The sequence below is a fragment of the Arvicanthis niloticus genome, unplaced genomic scaffold (genome assembly GCF_011762505.2).
Source record: "Arvicanthis niloticus isolate mArvNil1 unplaced genomic scaffold, mArvNil1.pat.X pat_scaffold_567_arrow_ctg1, whole genome shotgun sequence".
NCBI lineage: Eukaryota > Metazoa > Chordata > Mammalia > Rodentia > Muridae > Arvicanthis > Arvicanthis niloticus.
The window spans coordinates 15,362-27,614 of NW_023046192.1; the positions used below are offsets into that span (position 1 = coordinate 15,362).

General features: G+C 41.2%; 1 protein-coding gene and 2 pseudogenes across 1 annotated transcript in view; 1 reads left to right on the top strand and 2 right to left on the bottom strand.

The window, feature by feature from the left end:
• Nucleotides 1-12,253, bottom strand: part of LOC117702213 (YY1-associated factor 2-like) — a 51,364-nt gene that overhangs the window by 9,193 nt on the left and 29,918 nt on the right. The window lies entirely within an intron of this gene.
• On the bottom strand, nt 236-4,087 carry LOC117702212 (large ribosomal subunit protein eL33 pseudogene; annotated as a pseudogene).
• LOC117702215 (peptidyl-prolyl cis-trans isomerase A pseudogene) lies at nt 1,227-1,936 on the top strand (annotated as a pseudogene).

Consider the following 12,253-nt stretch of genomic DNA (forward strand, 5'->3'; position numbering starts at 1 on the left):
TAGCAAACAGGTCTGGAAGGCCGTGGAAAGGTATCCTGGTTCTTGGGTTGTGGGTGTTTGGCCATGCCCCCAGAACCCAGGCTCCTGACACAAGGTCTAATCTCCATTCAACCTGCACCCTTCAGTCACATAGGGCACAGGTGGAGGATTAACAGGCCTCAGGCCCTAGAGGGAAGCATTCTTCCCCAGCCCCTTCCCCCTCTCTCCCTGCTATTTAACTCAGGACTGCCCTAGGTTTTACACATCTGTGGAGCCACAGCAGCCAGGCCTTCTGGAGGAACCCAGAGTGTTCCCAGCCTACTATCTACAGCCTGGCATGAGGAACTCTCTGCGTTCTCCAGCCAACTATCTACAAGCAGGGGTAAACCTGCTAAGAGGGACAAAAGAGACCAAGGTGAGAGGCACAGATACATTCATAAGCGTAAAACTGTCACACAGCGAAATGACTTTTAAACGTTTCTGAGTAATTATATCTTTCTTCTTTTATCATAGGCTTTTCTATATTATACAATATTCCACTGTTTAATCCTTGTTCTAATGATACGGATTACATTTCACTGAAGACTGTAACTGTACCCATAGTTCTAAGATTATTTAATCTCAGTCAACTCGAAATGAAAAGGGTGGAGAGGAGCACATTTGTTAACTGAATAAAACTCCCTACTGCTCTTCAGGGGCTGAATGGGCTTTAAAGTCCTGCAATGACAGCAGTGGGGACACAGTTTATCACAGTCCCTTGTGATGTCTAGAGAAGCACAACTCCACTATGCATGCATGCATGCATTATCAGTCCACAGGGTTCAGAACAAAGTGTGATCTCTCTTCCATCTGACAAGAGCAATCTGCTGAATGAGAGAGAAGAGTCTTGGTTTTTGCTGTTGTTTTTGTTTTAACAAGAGCACAAATCCACTTTATTTACTCTCCATTAGTTTAAATCTAGAATGGGTACAGCACCCCACGGATTCTGTGTCCAATGGCCTTTGCAGAAAAGTTGCTTTGGAATTAGGCTCAAACCATGCCACTGTTTCCATGGGCCCGGGTTACTTTTCCCCAAATAACTCTGGTTTTTGGTTTGCCTCCAGGAGTCACTGTATTGTTTTTTGCTTTATACACATAAGCACATCTCTTGCCTAAGTAGAACTCAGTTTCATCTCGAGCAAAAACATCTTCAATTTTAAGAAGAGTAGTGTGGGCTTTGCAGACGCCACTATCGCTTTTTGCTGCTTGCTGTAGCCATGGTCAACCCCACCATGTTCTTCGACATCACGGCCGATGACGAGCCCTTGGGCTGAGTCTGCTTCGAGCTGTTTACAGACAAAGTTCCAAAGACAGCAGAAAACTTTCATGCTCTGAGCACTGGAGAGAGAAAGGATTTGGCTATAAGGGTTTCTCCTTTCACAGAATTATTCCAGGATTCATGTGCCAGGGTGGTGACTTCACACACCATAATGGCACTGGTGGCAAGTCCATCTACGGAGAGAAATTTGAGGATGAAAACTTCATCCTGAAGCATACAGGTCCTGGCATCTTGTCCATGGCAAATGCTGGACCAAACACAAATGGTTCCCAGTTTTTTATCTGCACTGCCAAGACTGAATAGCTCGACGGCAAGCATGCAGTCTTTGGGAAGGTGAAAGAAGGCATGAACAGTGTGGAAGCCATGGAGCGTTTTGGGTCCAGGAATGGCAAGGCCAGCAGGAAGATCACCATTTGCGACTGTGGACAACTCTAATTTCTTTTGACTTGAGGGTGTTTTACCCATCAAACCATTCCTTCTGTAGCTCAGGAGAGCGCTCCCACCCCATCTGCTCGCAATACCCTCTAATCTCTGCTCTCACTGAAGTCTTTGGGTTCCATATTTTCCTCATTCCCCTTCAAGTCTAGCTGGATTGCAAAGTTAAGTTTATGATTATGAATAAAAACTAAGTAAGAAAAAAAAAAAAGAAGAAGAAGAAGAAGAGTAGTGTGCTCTCTTTGGTTCTGGAGACCTCGCCTGTAGCCAGCACAAATGGCCTTGTACCAGAGCCTTCCAGACACACTAGGGTTTTTAGAAGTCCTGTTCCCAGCAGGCCCCAGAAATCTAGCCCTGATGTTCAGCAGCACAGACTTCCTTCATCTCCACTGGGAGTAGGGTCTTTTAATGGTACAAACTGTAACTCAGAAAGTAAAAGGATGTAATTATAAACTTCCTTTCTCAATTATTTTGTTACAAGCCAAATAATTAATAAATTAATATACTTATTAAAACATGAACTGTCACACACAAAATTAATGTGCTCAATGTGATATCGTTCCGGCTAATAAATACATAAGAAAGTAAACAATCAAAACAAGCATGGTAGCACATGCTTATGACCCAGCACACAATGTGCTGGACTGAGTGAGCTACATGGCGAATCGGATCCCAATCTAAGTTACACAGGAGAAAACTACTAGTATGCTACTAAGAAAACGTAACAACAGAGGGTTCCTAGTGACATACTGTTATACCCACAGCGGAGAAGCTTCTTCTGGCTGTAGACAGAAATAAACAGAGACTCACAACTGGACAATGTGCAGAATGAGAGACATCACAGCACCTGTCATAAAAGGAATGTCTTTATTAAGCCCCTCCTCAAAGGCTTGGGGATCTATGGGGAATGGATGGCAATCGGTGTCTTACAGATTCAACAGGACTGACACACAGACAAGCTCACAGACTGTGGCAATATGACCTAAACAGACCTACAGAGGTTCAAGCCAGACAAGTTCCAACACTGAGAAGAGCAAGTTTAACACAGTATCCGACTTCTAACCAAGAAGCTATGTATAATTGTTACCTGCTGGCAAAAGGGAAACCAGCTCTTCCCGATGGGGTGTCACTGGGTAGTACATCAACCACACCAGATCAGACCCTATGTCTAGAAGTAGTTGGCCAGGGGAACTAGGAGAAACACAACACCTTTTTGTTTCATTTTGGCAGGGTTTTTTTTTTTTTTTTCTGTTTTTTGTTTGTTTGCTTGTTTGTTTTAGTATGTGTGTGTTAAACGAGAGAGAGAGAGAGAGAGAGAGAGAGAGAGAGAGAAGAAGAAGAAGAAGAAGAAGAAGAAGAAGAAGAAGAAGAAGAAGAAGAAGAAGGAGGAGGAGGAGGAGGAAGAAGGAAGAAGAGGAGGAGGAAGAGGAGGAGGAAGAGAAGGAGGAGGAGGAGGAGGAAGAGGAAGAGGACGAGGAGGACGAGGAGGACGAGGAGGAGGAGGAGGAAAGGACCTAGAAGGAGTTAGGGAAGGGGAAAACATGACCAAAATATATTGTATGAAAAACTTTAATGTATGTATGGTTTGAGACACTACTTAGCTTTCTGTCTTAGAATACTCAATAATAAACATTTCAAGAAGCACTTGCTCTTGGATGCCACCTGAGGTTGCCAGGCAACTGAATCAACCCATAAAGAGCTAGGGAGCAGACACATGGGAGCAGCACCAAGCCTGAGTTAGTCATACACCCACTTGAGACCTTAGTCTCTCCTTTATCTCTTTCAGCAACACCTCAGTTTTATACTGAGGTCCTGACTTGACAAAGCCACAAAAAACCCTGTTTGTCTTCTCCACTTTTCTGTAGCCTGGCTTTCCCAACTCCACAACAGGTATATGGCAACTGCTGCTCTATTGTTCACTTCTCTCAGTTCCTCCAAAACAGCACCCAGGGAGCCAAACCCTGAAGGCTTTCCCACCATTATGGCATCCACACTTTTAAACAGCTCAAATGATCAAATTATTAAGGAAATGACAAAGTGGGACTTCTGTAACTTCTGTGTTAGTCATTCAGATCACTTGCTCTGGGGAGCCAGCTGCTTTATCTAAAGGACTTCAGTGGCCTTATGGAGATGCGCATATGGCAAAGAATTAGACAATCCTGTCAACAGCACTCAGTGTGTGTGAGCCATCTTTGGAAGGAGGTACCCAGAGTTCAAGCCTTCAGGTAAGCACAGCCTCACTTAGCGTCTCCTTCACTATCCCATCGTTCCTCTCCAGAGTCTGACTAAACTGGCTAACCTGGAACTGGCAACTTTCCTGTCGGCCTCCTGAGGGATTGGGCTAGCATGGACCATGATAGGCCTCAGCACACATTAACTATAACCCGAGAGTAATCTAGAGCCTGAAATATCCACTAAAAACTGAAGCAAACTTATGACTTACCAAAATAGATAAAATAAATGTTCTAAGGCAATTTGTTGCAAAAATATAATTGTGAACCTGTTTACTAAAAGTATCTGAACAAAAATGAAGTTGTTTCTATGTGGGAGAAGGGGACACAGCAGAAAGAGAAAGCTGAGCAACAGGGAAACAGCTTGTCAATGCACACTGGTCACTCGCTCTGGGAGCCAGCTACTGTGTAGAGAGGGCAAAAGAAACCAACGTGCTCAAAAATATTTTAGGCTGCAACCAGTTCCCTGGTCCTAAGACAGAAGTTCTCCACCTGTGCTTCACAGCATGAGAAACTGGAATAAAGGTCACAGCACTGAGGCTGAGAGCCACTGCTCTAAGCTCACTGAATTTTCAAAATTGTCTTTAGCATTTTCTAACTATTTTACTACATTTGTTGGGGGGGAGGGTGCACACACACGCAGAACCCGTAGAGGTCAGAGAAGCTGTAGAAGAACGTTCTAGTCTTCTATCATGTGGATTCTGGGGATCAACCTCACATTAGCAGAGCTGAGACACAAGCACCCTCACCTGCTAAGGTGTCTCACTGGCCCAGTTTATAAGTGTTTAATGCATTTTACTTTTAGAAACTAAAAGCACAGCACATGTATAATTTTATTATGCAATAGTCTATTTGAAAACACTGAGGTTCACCTGCTGCGATCAGATTCAATTTAAGAGTTCTACATGATGCTGGACTGCAGAGGGCCTAATGCAGGTAGTGCAGTTTCTAGCATCGGTGAGATCCAATTAGGTAGACAAAAGCAGCAGGAACCCAGGAAAGACTTCTAAAACAGTGTATGTCCAAGTAGTTGCTGAATAAATTTGAAAGGCAAGAAACATAAATAACACCTTGACACCTCAAAGTCAAAGAAACCCATTCTTGAAAAGAGCATGTTTCACGCTTGTCCTGGAAAAAGTTTCAACAGGCAAAGCTAAAAAGCAGGACAGTTAGCGCAGAGGAAGCACAATGAGCAAAGCTGCCATGTCCAAAAAGATCCATGGACTCTCCAAGGTGCTTCCAGGAAAATCTGCAAGCAGTCAGTTGAAAGAAAAACAGAGTTTTCAAGAGGGCCGCTAGAGACCAGGGAGTCAGGCAGTGGGAAGCTCTACCTACAGAGTGAAGAGTCTGCAGCCAGGACTGGATTCCAAAGGACTTGGGAGTTATTTTTCACAAACTTAATCTATATTAACATTTTTAATTTATAGATTTCGCATATAAATTTAAATGTTTTATAATGAATACTTGAAAACAGTCCACTTCAAATCCCCACTACTGTCAAAGCAAGGAACTGGAGATAAGATGCCTAACACCAGCTGCCCTACAGTAGTAATGTCCCATCTTGGCTGTGTGGGGCTAGACATGCATATGTCCGTATGTGTACATAGGTGCTCACAACTTTCAATGCTGCCGCAGAATATGAACCTATAACATATCAATAAATTAAGTCAAGCCATCAGAAAGTGAAGTCTGTTTATCTGCATCTACATATAATTTAAACATGATACCATATAAATTATTACATAACAAAATTTATATAGACTATATAACATTTTTACATCAGATGCAAAAGCTATTTTTACTTACAAGTGTGTGTTTATATGGCTGTGTATGCCCAGTTCAAGCAAGCTCTGGCTTCTCTTTCTAAAGCTAGTGAAAATCCACCAAGACTTTTGTGAAGTTAAGCTACTGCTAGATCAGACGACGGAAAGGAAGGTGTGGTTTAAGTGACTTTCTTGCTTCCCATCTATATTCTGCTAAACAAAAATTATTTTGGCACAGAGAGCTAAACTATAAATGCTTTTAAACTAACATGTCTAAATATGAATAGTAATGAACCAGCCAGCCACCAGGCATTAGACAACTTGACACCTTTGATTGAAGAGAACACAAAAGTACATTTGAGACAAAGTTTACTGTCTTAGAGAGCTACCATCATTATGGACAGATATAGGGGACTATGTGAGGATATCTTTGCATGTAAGAACTATACACTTAATAGTACATCATCAAATTATATACAGTGTACTTTTACTAACAATTAGAAATTTAATGTAACTAAAACCATAAATGTATGGGTAAAAGAAAAAGCAAACCTGTCAAAAGAAACAAAGGAAACTAATGCCAGTGGTGACATCAGAAGGGAAGGGGGTGGCAAAATATGCAGGGAAAACACTCCTAGGAGATCCTATACTTGCACAGAAATGACCATTGCAACCCTATATAATATTTGTATTTAATGTAGTAAGATTTTAGTTAATAGAGAAATTAAGTATTTAGATAAAATTGATTCTCTCTAGTTGACTAAATATCTTACATGCTTCACTCTCTTAATTACAGAAAAGTTATTCATCTTAAGGTTCCTTGAGTGAAGTATGCAATAGCTCTTATGAAGATTTCCATCTTCATCCATTTACTTTTAAATTCTGTGTTGAGTGAAGAAACCTGTCCTGCTCACTTTCCAAGTCTTAATCAACTCCAGGTCTGCCAAATGCTAACATCCATCCTTCCACATACACAGTGCTGTGAGTTTCTGGTGACTCACAAGCACCATTTGGAACCTCACACAGCAAGGCTCTCTGGACTCACTAAGATGCTCTGGGCCATCTGCCCACACTTGAAACAGCACTTCCAGAAGCCTGTGTCATTCTAGCTGGTAATTTTCCTGTCTCCTGTCTTACTGTCAGTTACCACTTCTCAGTATATCTGCCTCTGGCAACTTTAGTCACCCATTAACAACTTCAGTCCTTCAAGCTGCTTATAACTTAATGTCTATTGTAATCTGAAAGAATTCATAGGTGGGGACAGAGCTCAGTACGTGAGGGGTTTGCCATAAAAATATAAAGTACAAGCCAGGTAGTGGTGGCGCACGCCTTTAATCCCAGCACGTGGGGAGGCAGAGGCAGGTGGATTTCTGAGTTGGAGGCCAGCCTGGTCTACAGAGTGAGTTCCAGGACAGCCAGGACTACACAGAGAAACCCTGTCTCGAAAACGAACAAACAAACAAACAGAAAATATAAAGTACAAAATTTAGATTCCCAGAAACCCGCACAAAAGCCAAGTAGTTGTGGCAAGTACCTATAATCCCAGCATTTAGGAGGCAGAGAAAGGAGATGCCCAGGACAAGCTGGCTGGCTAGACTCAGAAACTCAGAGCTCTTGGTTCAGTGAGGGATCCTGCCCCTTCTCCCAGCAAAGTAGAAAGCAATTGAGAAACACACTCAACATCAACTTTAGACCTCCATACATATATGCACAAACTTCTAAGCATGCCCAGACATGTATACCTTCAACATGCAAATACACATACATACATACATACATACATACATACATACAAGTATTCCATGTATATATGTAAAAGTTTCCAAAAATAAAAAAAATCTCATCATATCAGTGCTTGTTATTTTATAAAGCAATTCTTACATACTGTAACTACAAACTGACAGGAGAAACGAGATACCAAAGTACAGCAGCCTTTAAAGCTGCCTGGAACATTCTGGGTGCTTAGCAAGGAGTGGTGTCAGGAGTAGCCTTGCTTATACACTGAAGGCCTAAAATCAGCCACAGGCCTAAGTTAGACATACATGCCTGCTCACAAAGTCTTAGTCTCTGTGGAAAAACACTGACCCTAGAACAGATAGCTATAAGATCTTGTAAACAGGCAGCCTTAATGGAAAACTAACTGCCAGCCTGGATAGTCATAGACCTTGTGGATAAGTAGCCTTGGTGGACAGTACCAACTTAGATAGAAACAAGTGAATCATAGACAGAGTCATAGTGACCTGTTCCCTGAACCTTCACCCAGCCGATACCCTTTTCTGGAAGACATCTGTACTCTCCCTAAGAACACCTACATTCCTGTGTCATCCCCTTCCCCACATCCTGCCTCTATGTGCATATAACCCCTGTGTGAAAACGTAAAAATGGTGGTTTGATCAGCCTATAGAAGAGCCACTGGTTCTCTGTGGCCCCTGTCCTCCAGTTCTCTCTTCCAGGTCTTCTGATCCCAGTTCAGTGCCCCGTGGGACAGGGATAGAAGGGGAAGGGAAAGCCAAGTCTAAAGAGTTCCTACGCCCTCGCAAGCACAGCGGCTGTGTGCTGGCTTCACTATTAGACAACTGAAGAGGCTGCATGACCCCACCGTGGAGTTACAAAAGTGAGGACAACTTCAGCAAGGCAAGTTATCCCTAAACATGAGTTACTGAATGTCACACCAGAGCCTGGTTGTTTCATCAAAGTGTCAGTCTTTCTTCTCCATCAAACTTCTTTGGTTTCTGTGACTTTGGGTATATTCATCATCGTTGAAATAACAGAGTAAGAGCACTTCCTTCATTTCATCTCTACTATAGCCCCATGAGCACATTCTTGACTGTGGTTTTGAAGTGCGTATTTAATTCTGCTAACACACTGTGAATTTTCAACTTAACTAAACCATTTCAAAACCTGTAAATTTTTCCTTACTAATATACAAATTGTATTTAAAACATTTTTCTGTATGTTGGCAGTCCCAAAATAGCCTTAGACACACACAGCACAGCTTAAATGCACTGTGCTCTCTGTGCAGCATCCCTGTCTGATGTTTCACTGGCCTGCTCTGCTGCTATTACTCCTGGGGGCACTAATATTTACTGAGTTCTTTCTGTAAGTCAGGCATGATTCTAAGTGCTATATTTCTCATTAGTCTCCATGGCAACTTTGACTTATAGGAATTTAATGCTTTAAGAAAATAATAGGAAATTTCAACTTTCTCTTTATTCTCAGTCAGCTTAATTATTAACCAAATCATTCTGTGAAAAATCTTTAAAAAGTTCCTCACAAAACCATCTGGGCCTGGTAGTTTCAAGATTTCAGTCTCTTGTAGGATCATTTTTATTAATTCATATTTTTCTACCCCAAAAAAATCCATTCTCCTCGACTCCCTTCCTTTTGGGAGACAGGATAGTCTTCTATGACTCCAGCTGCCCTTGAACTCACAACCATTCCTAACCCAGCCTTCTGAGGACTGGAATCTAGATAAGTACCACCACATTGAGCTTACATTTTCTGATTTACTAGCTATGGCAACTGCTCCCTGATAAACATTAGCATCATTTTATACTGATGTTACTTTCTTTTTTGTAGCCCTAATTCTGCTTAGAGTACCTTCAAATTCTAGCTAAGAAAACGTGTCTGGTCTTGCATATATGCAAAAGTGTACATGTGTATATGGACATGTAGTTTAAGACAGCTACCCACAGAATGTCTAAAGAATGGCCCAGCAGAAACAGACTACTTTACAGTCATACTTTAAAAGTATATACTGACTAGCAAGATCTTCTAAATGATTTTAGCTCGACAGTACACAAACAGGTGTTTTTTAACACAACAGACAAGGTTTGGGCCTCTACAGTTTTATTGTGAAAAGGAGAAAAACTACACCAGCAATTAAATATAGGCCCTTGGGGCTGGAAAAACGGCTCAGTGCTGAAGAACACATAACCCTCTTCTTGAGGACCTGAGGTTAGTTTCCAGCACCTGTTTATAAAATTCTCAAAAAATAAAGTCTGTACAATGCAGTAGTCTCATTCCAGAATTATGTTACATTTAAAGAACTTTCCAATTAATTTGTGATTAAGAAGGACGGAGGGATATAGGTCTTGGGACACTGTCTCCTGAACCTGAGTATGTGGAAAACCACTTAACAGTGTTACCTACAGATAGTTTATCATGAGTGGCCCATTAAAGTCTTCTTCTTTCCTGTCCAGTGTAAGAATTAAGCTATAAATTATGGATGGAGTAGAACCCTTTAATCGCCATGCACTGACGATGTAGGACTCACTACCTCTCAAGAGTAAGGTCAATGCTTGTGGCCTCATCCTTTACATTTTCAGTAAGATCTTCTAAAACACAGAAACCTGGGACATAGCCCTATCCATTCATGCCTGTGGTGAGATCAAGTGCTTCCAGCATAGTTAATTTTTCATGAAGATAACTTGATTAAATTGTACAAGTCTTTATAAAAACCCTAATAATACAACAACAACAATAACAGAACTGAGGAGATGGCTCAGTCAGTAGGTGTCTGCCATGTAAGCATGAGAAACTTAACTGAATCCCTAAAACCAGCATCTGAAGACAGCCAGGAGGACCTCAGCATCTCCTTGGCCAACCAGCTCAATCAGCTGATTCAGGTAGATCCTTACAAATCCAAAGTGGGGACTGATAGAGGAAGGCATTCAAGGTAAACTGTGCTTCTGCACAGACATCAACAGTAACAACAGTGAAGAGAGGCGCTATAACTTAGAACAGGGTTCGCCACGTTTAACCGCATCTACCTAGCATCACACTACGTACGCTGTATTTTGGATCTTCTCACCTGAAATTTAAGGAGTAATCTTCACAAAATGAGATAAGCACCACTCACTAGGATTTATTCAATTTATACCCCCTTAGCTTTTAACTACATTTTTTCTCTTTTGAGTATTTTGTATCTTCTAACTCTTTTTTACCACCCATAAAAATACACCCCCTCTACCTACAGTTCTGACTCTCACCTCTGCTGTTTACTAGCTGTAAGAATGGTGTACTCTTGTTGGGCAGTGGTGGCACACGCCTTTAATCCCAGCACTTGGGAGGCAGAGGCAGGCGGATTTCTGAGTTCGAGGCCAGCCTGGTCTACAGAGTGAGTTCCAGGACAGCCAGGGCTACACAGAGAAACCCTGTCTCGAAAAACCAAAAGAATGGTGTACTCTTCCAGGTTTTCTTACAATGGTGTATTCTAAGTGCTGCACCTTGGATATGGCTTAAGAATGTCAGCAGAAGCTGATGGTAATGCAGCATTTGCGTAGTGAAGGCTAGAAGATCAAAAATTCAGAGTCATCTTCAACTACACAGACCAAGGCCAAACTAGGCATGATGGCACACACCTTTAAAACCAGCACTCATGATCAGCCCTGTCGTCCCTGAACCATACAGGATATCACATTATGCCCAAAATATACCCTCAGAAAGAGAACAGCTACAATACACTTGGAAGACATAAAGCCATGTATTTCTGGGCAAGTTTATTCTATAGTTGCTTAGAGTTACCCGCGTTACATGATCATCTTCTCCTAGAACAACCAGAGAGAGGTGACTTTTGAATCCTAACTGAGGGTAACTAAGAAGTGCAAGGTGAAGTATGAAATTTCTGTACTATATAAGAATGACCTGAACAGAGTCAGTAATAAAACTGTTGGTGTGCACCATGTGCCCAAGGCATCTTCTGACCAATGATAAAAACTCAAGTTTAATCTACACATATGATTTGTGGAAATCATAGAATTTTAGAATCTAAGTGACCTTATAGAAATCAGGCATTCTATTTTTTGTTTGAGATATAGAATTTTAATAAAATTTTCTGAGATTTTTTTTTTCAAAAGGAGCTCTGGCAAAGTTTTATTAAAGGAGAACTTTCTTGGTTTACTTCTTACCCGTCTGTTTGGCATAATATCAGAATCACCTGGGTCAATGCTAGCCAGTGTGCATACTCTATTTTCCACACGCTGTGCCCAGTTCAACAGTATTGCCACTGGAATGATGGACACCAGTTTTAGCCAACATGGCATAGTATTCTATTTCAGATTTCCTCAAAGCTGGGCAGCTGTTGGCGAGGATAACCAACTTCGCTTTGCCTTGTCTGATCATCTTTAGAGTCTGTTTGTATCCCAGCATGTATGTACTTCCCACTTTTCATAATAAGCTGGAGCCTAGAAAAGATTGACTCCAGAGACTTTTCATCTTCTTTGTAGCCACCATCTTCCTACCTTAGGTGCAGGACAACCCCCAACTAAAATCAGTTGCCAAGATGGCCAGGGAGTGAAAAAGGATTTTCTGAGATTTTTATATAGATATTTTAACATTTAACTATTCACTGTTAACTAAGATTTAGATAAAACAAGTAGCAATTTGAGTAACAACATGATAATTATTTTAAATTTTTTTAATATTTTATGAGTTAAAAGTTACAATTTATATTAACATTCAAATACAGAATAAATTTTTCTCCAATTTTACAAATACATAATTTTTATAAAAATTGAAGATTTTTA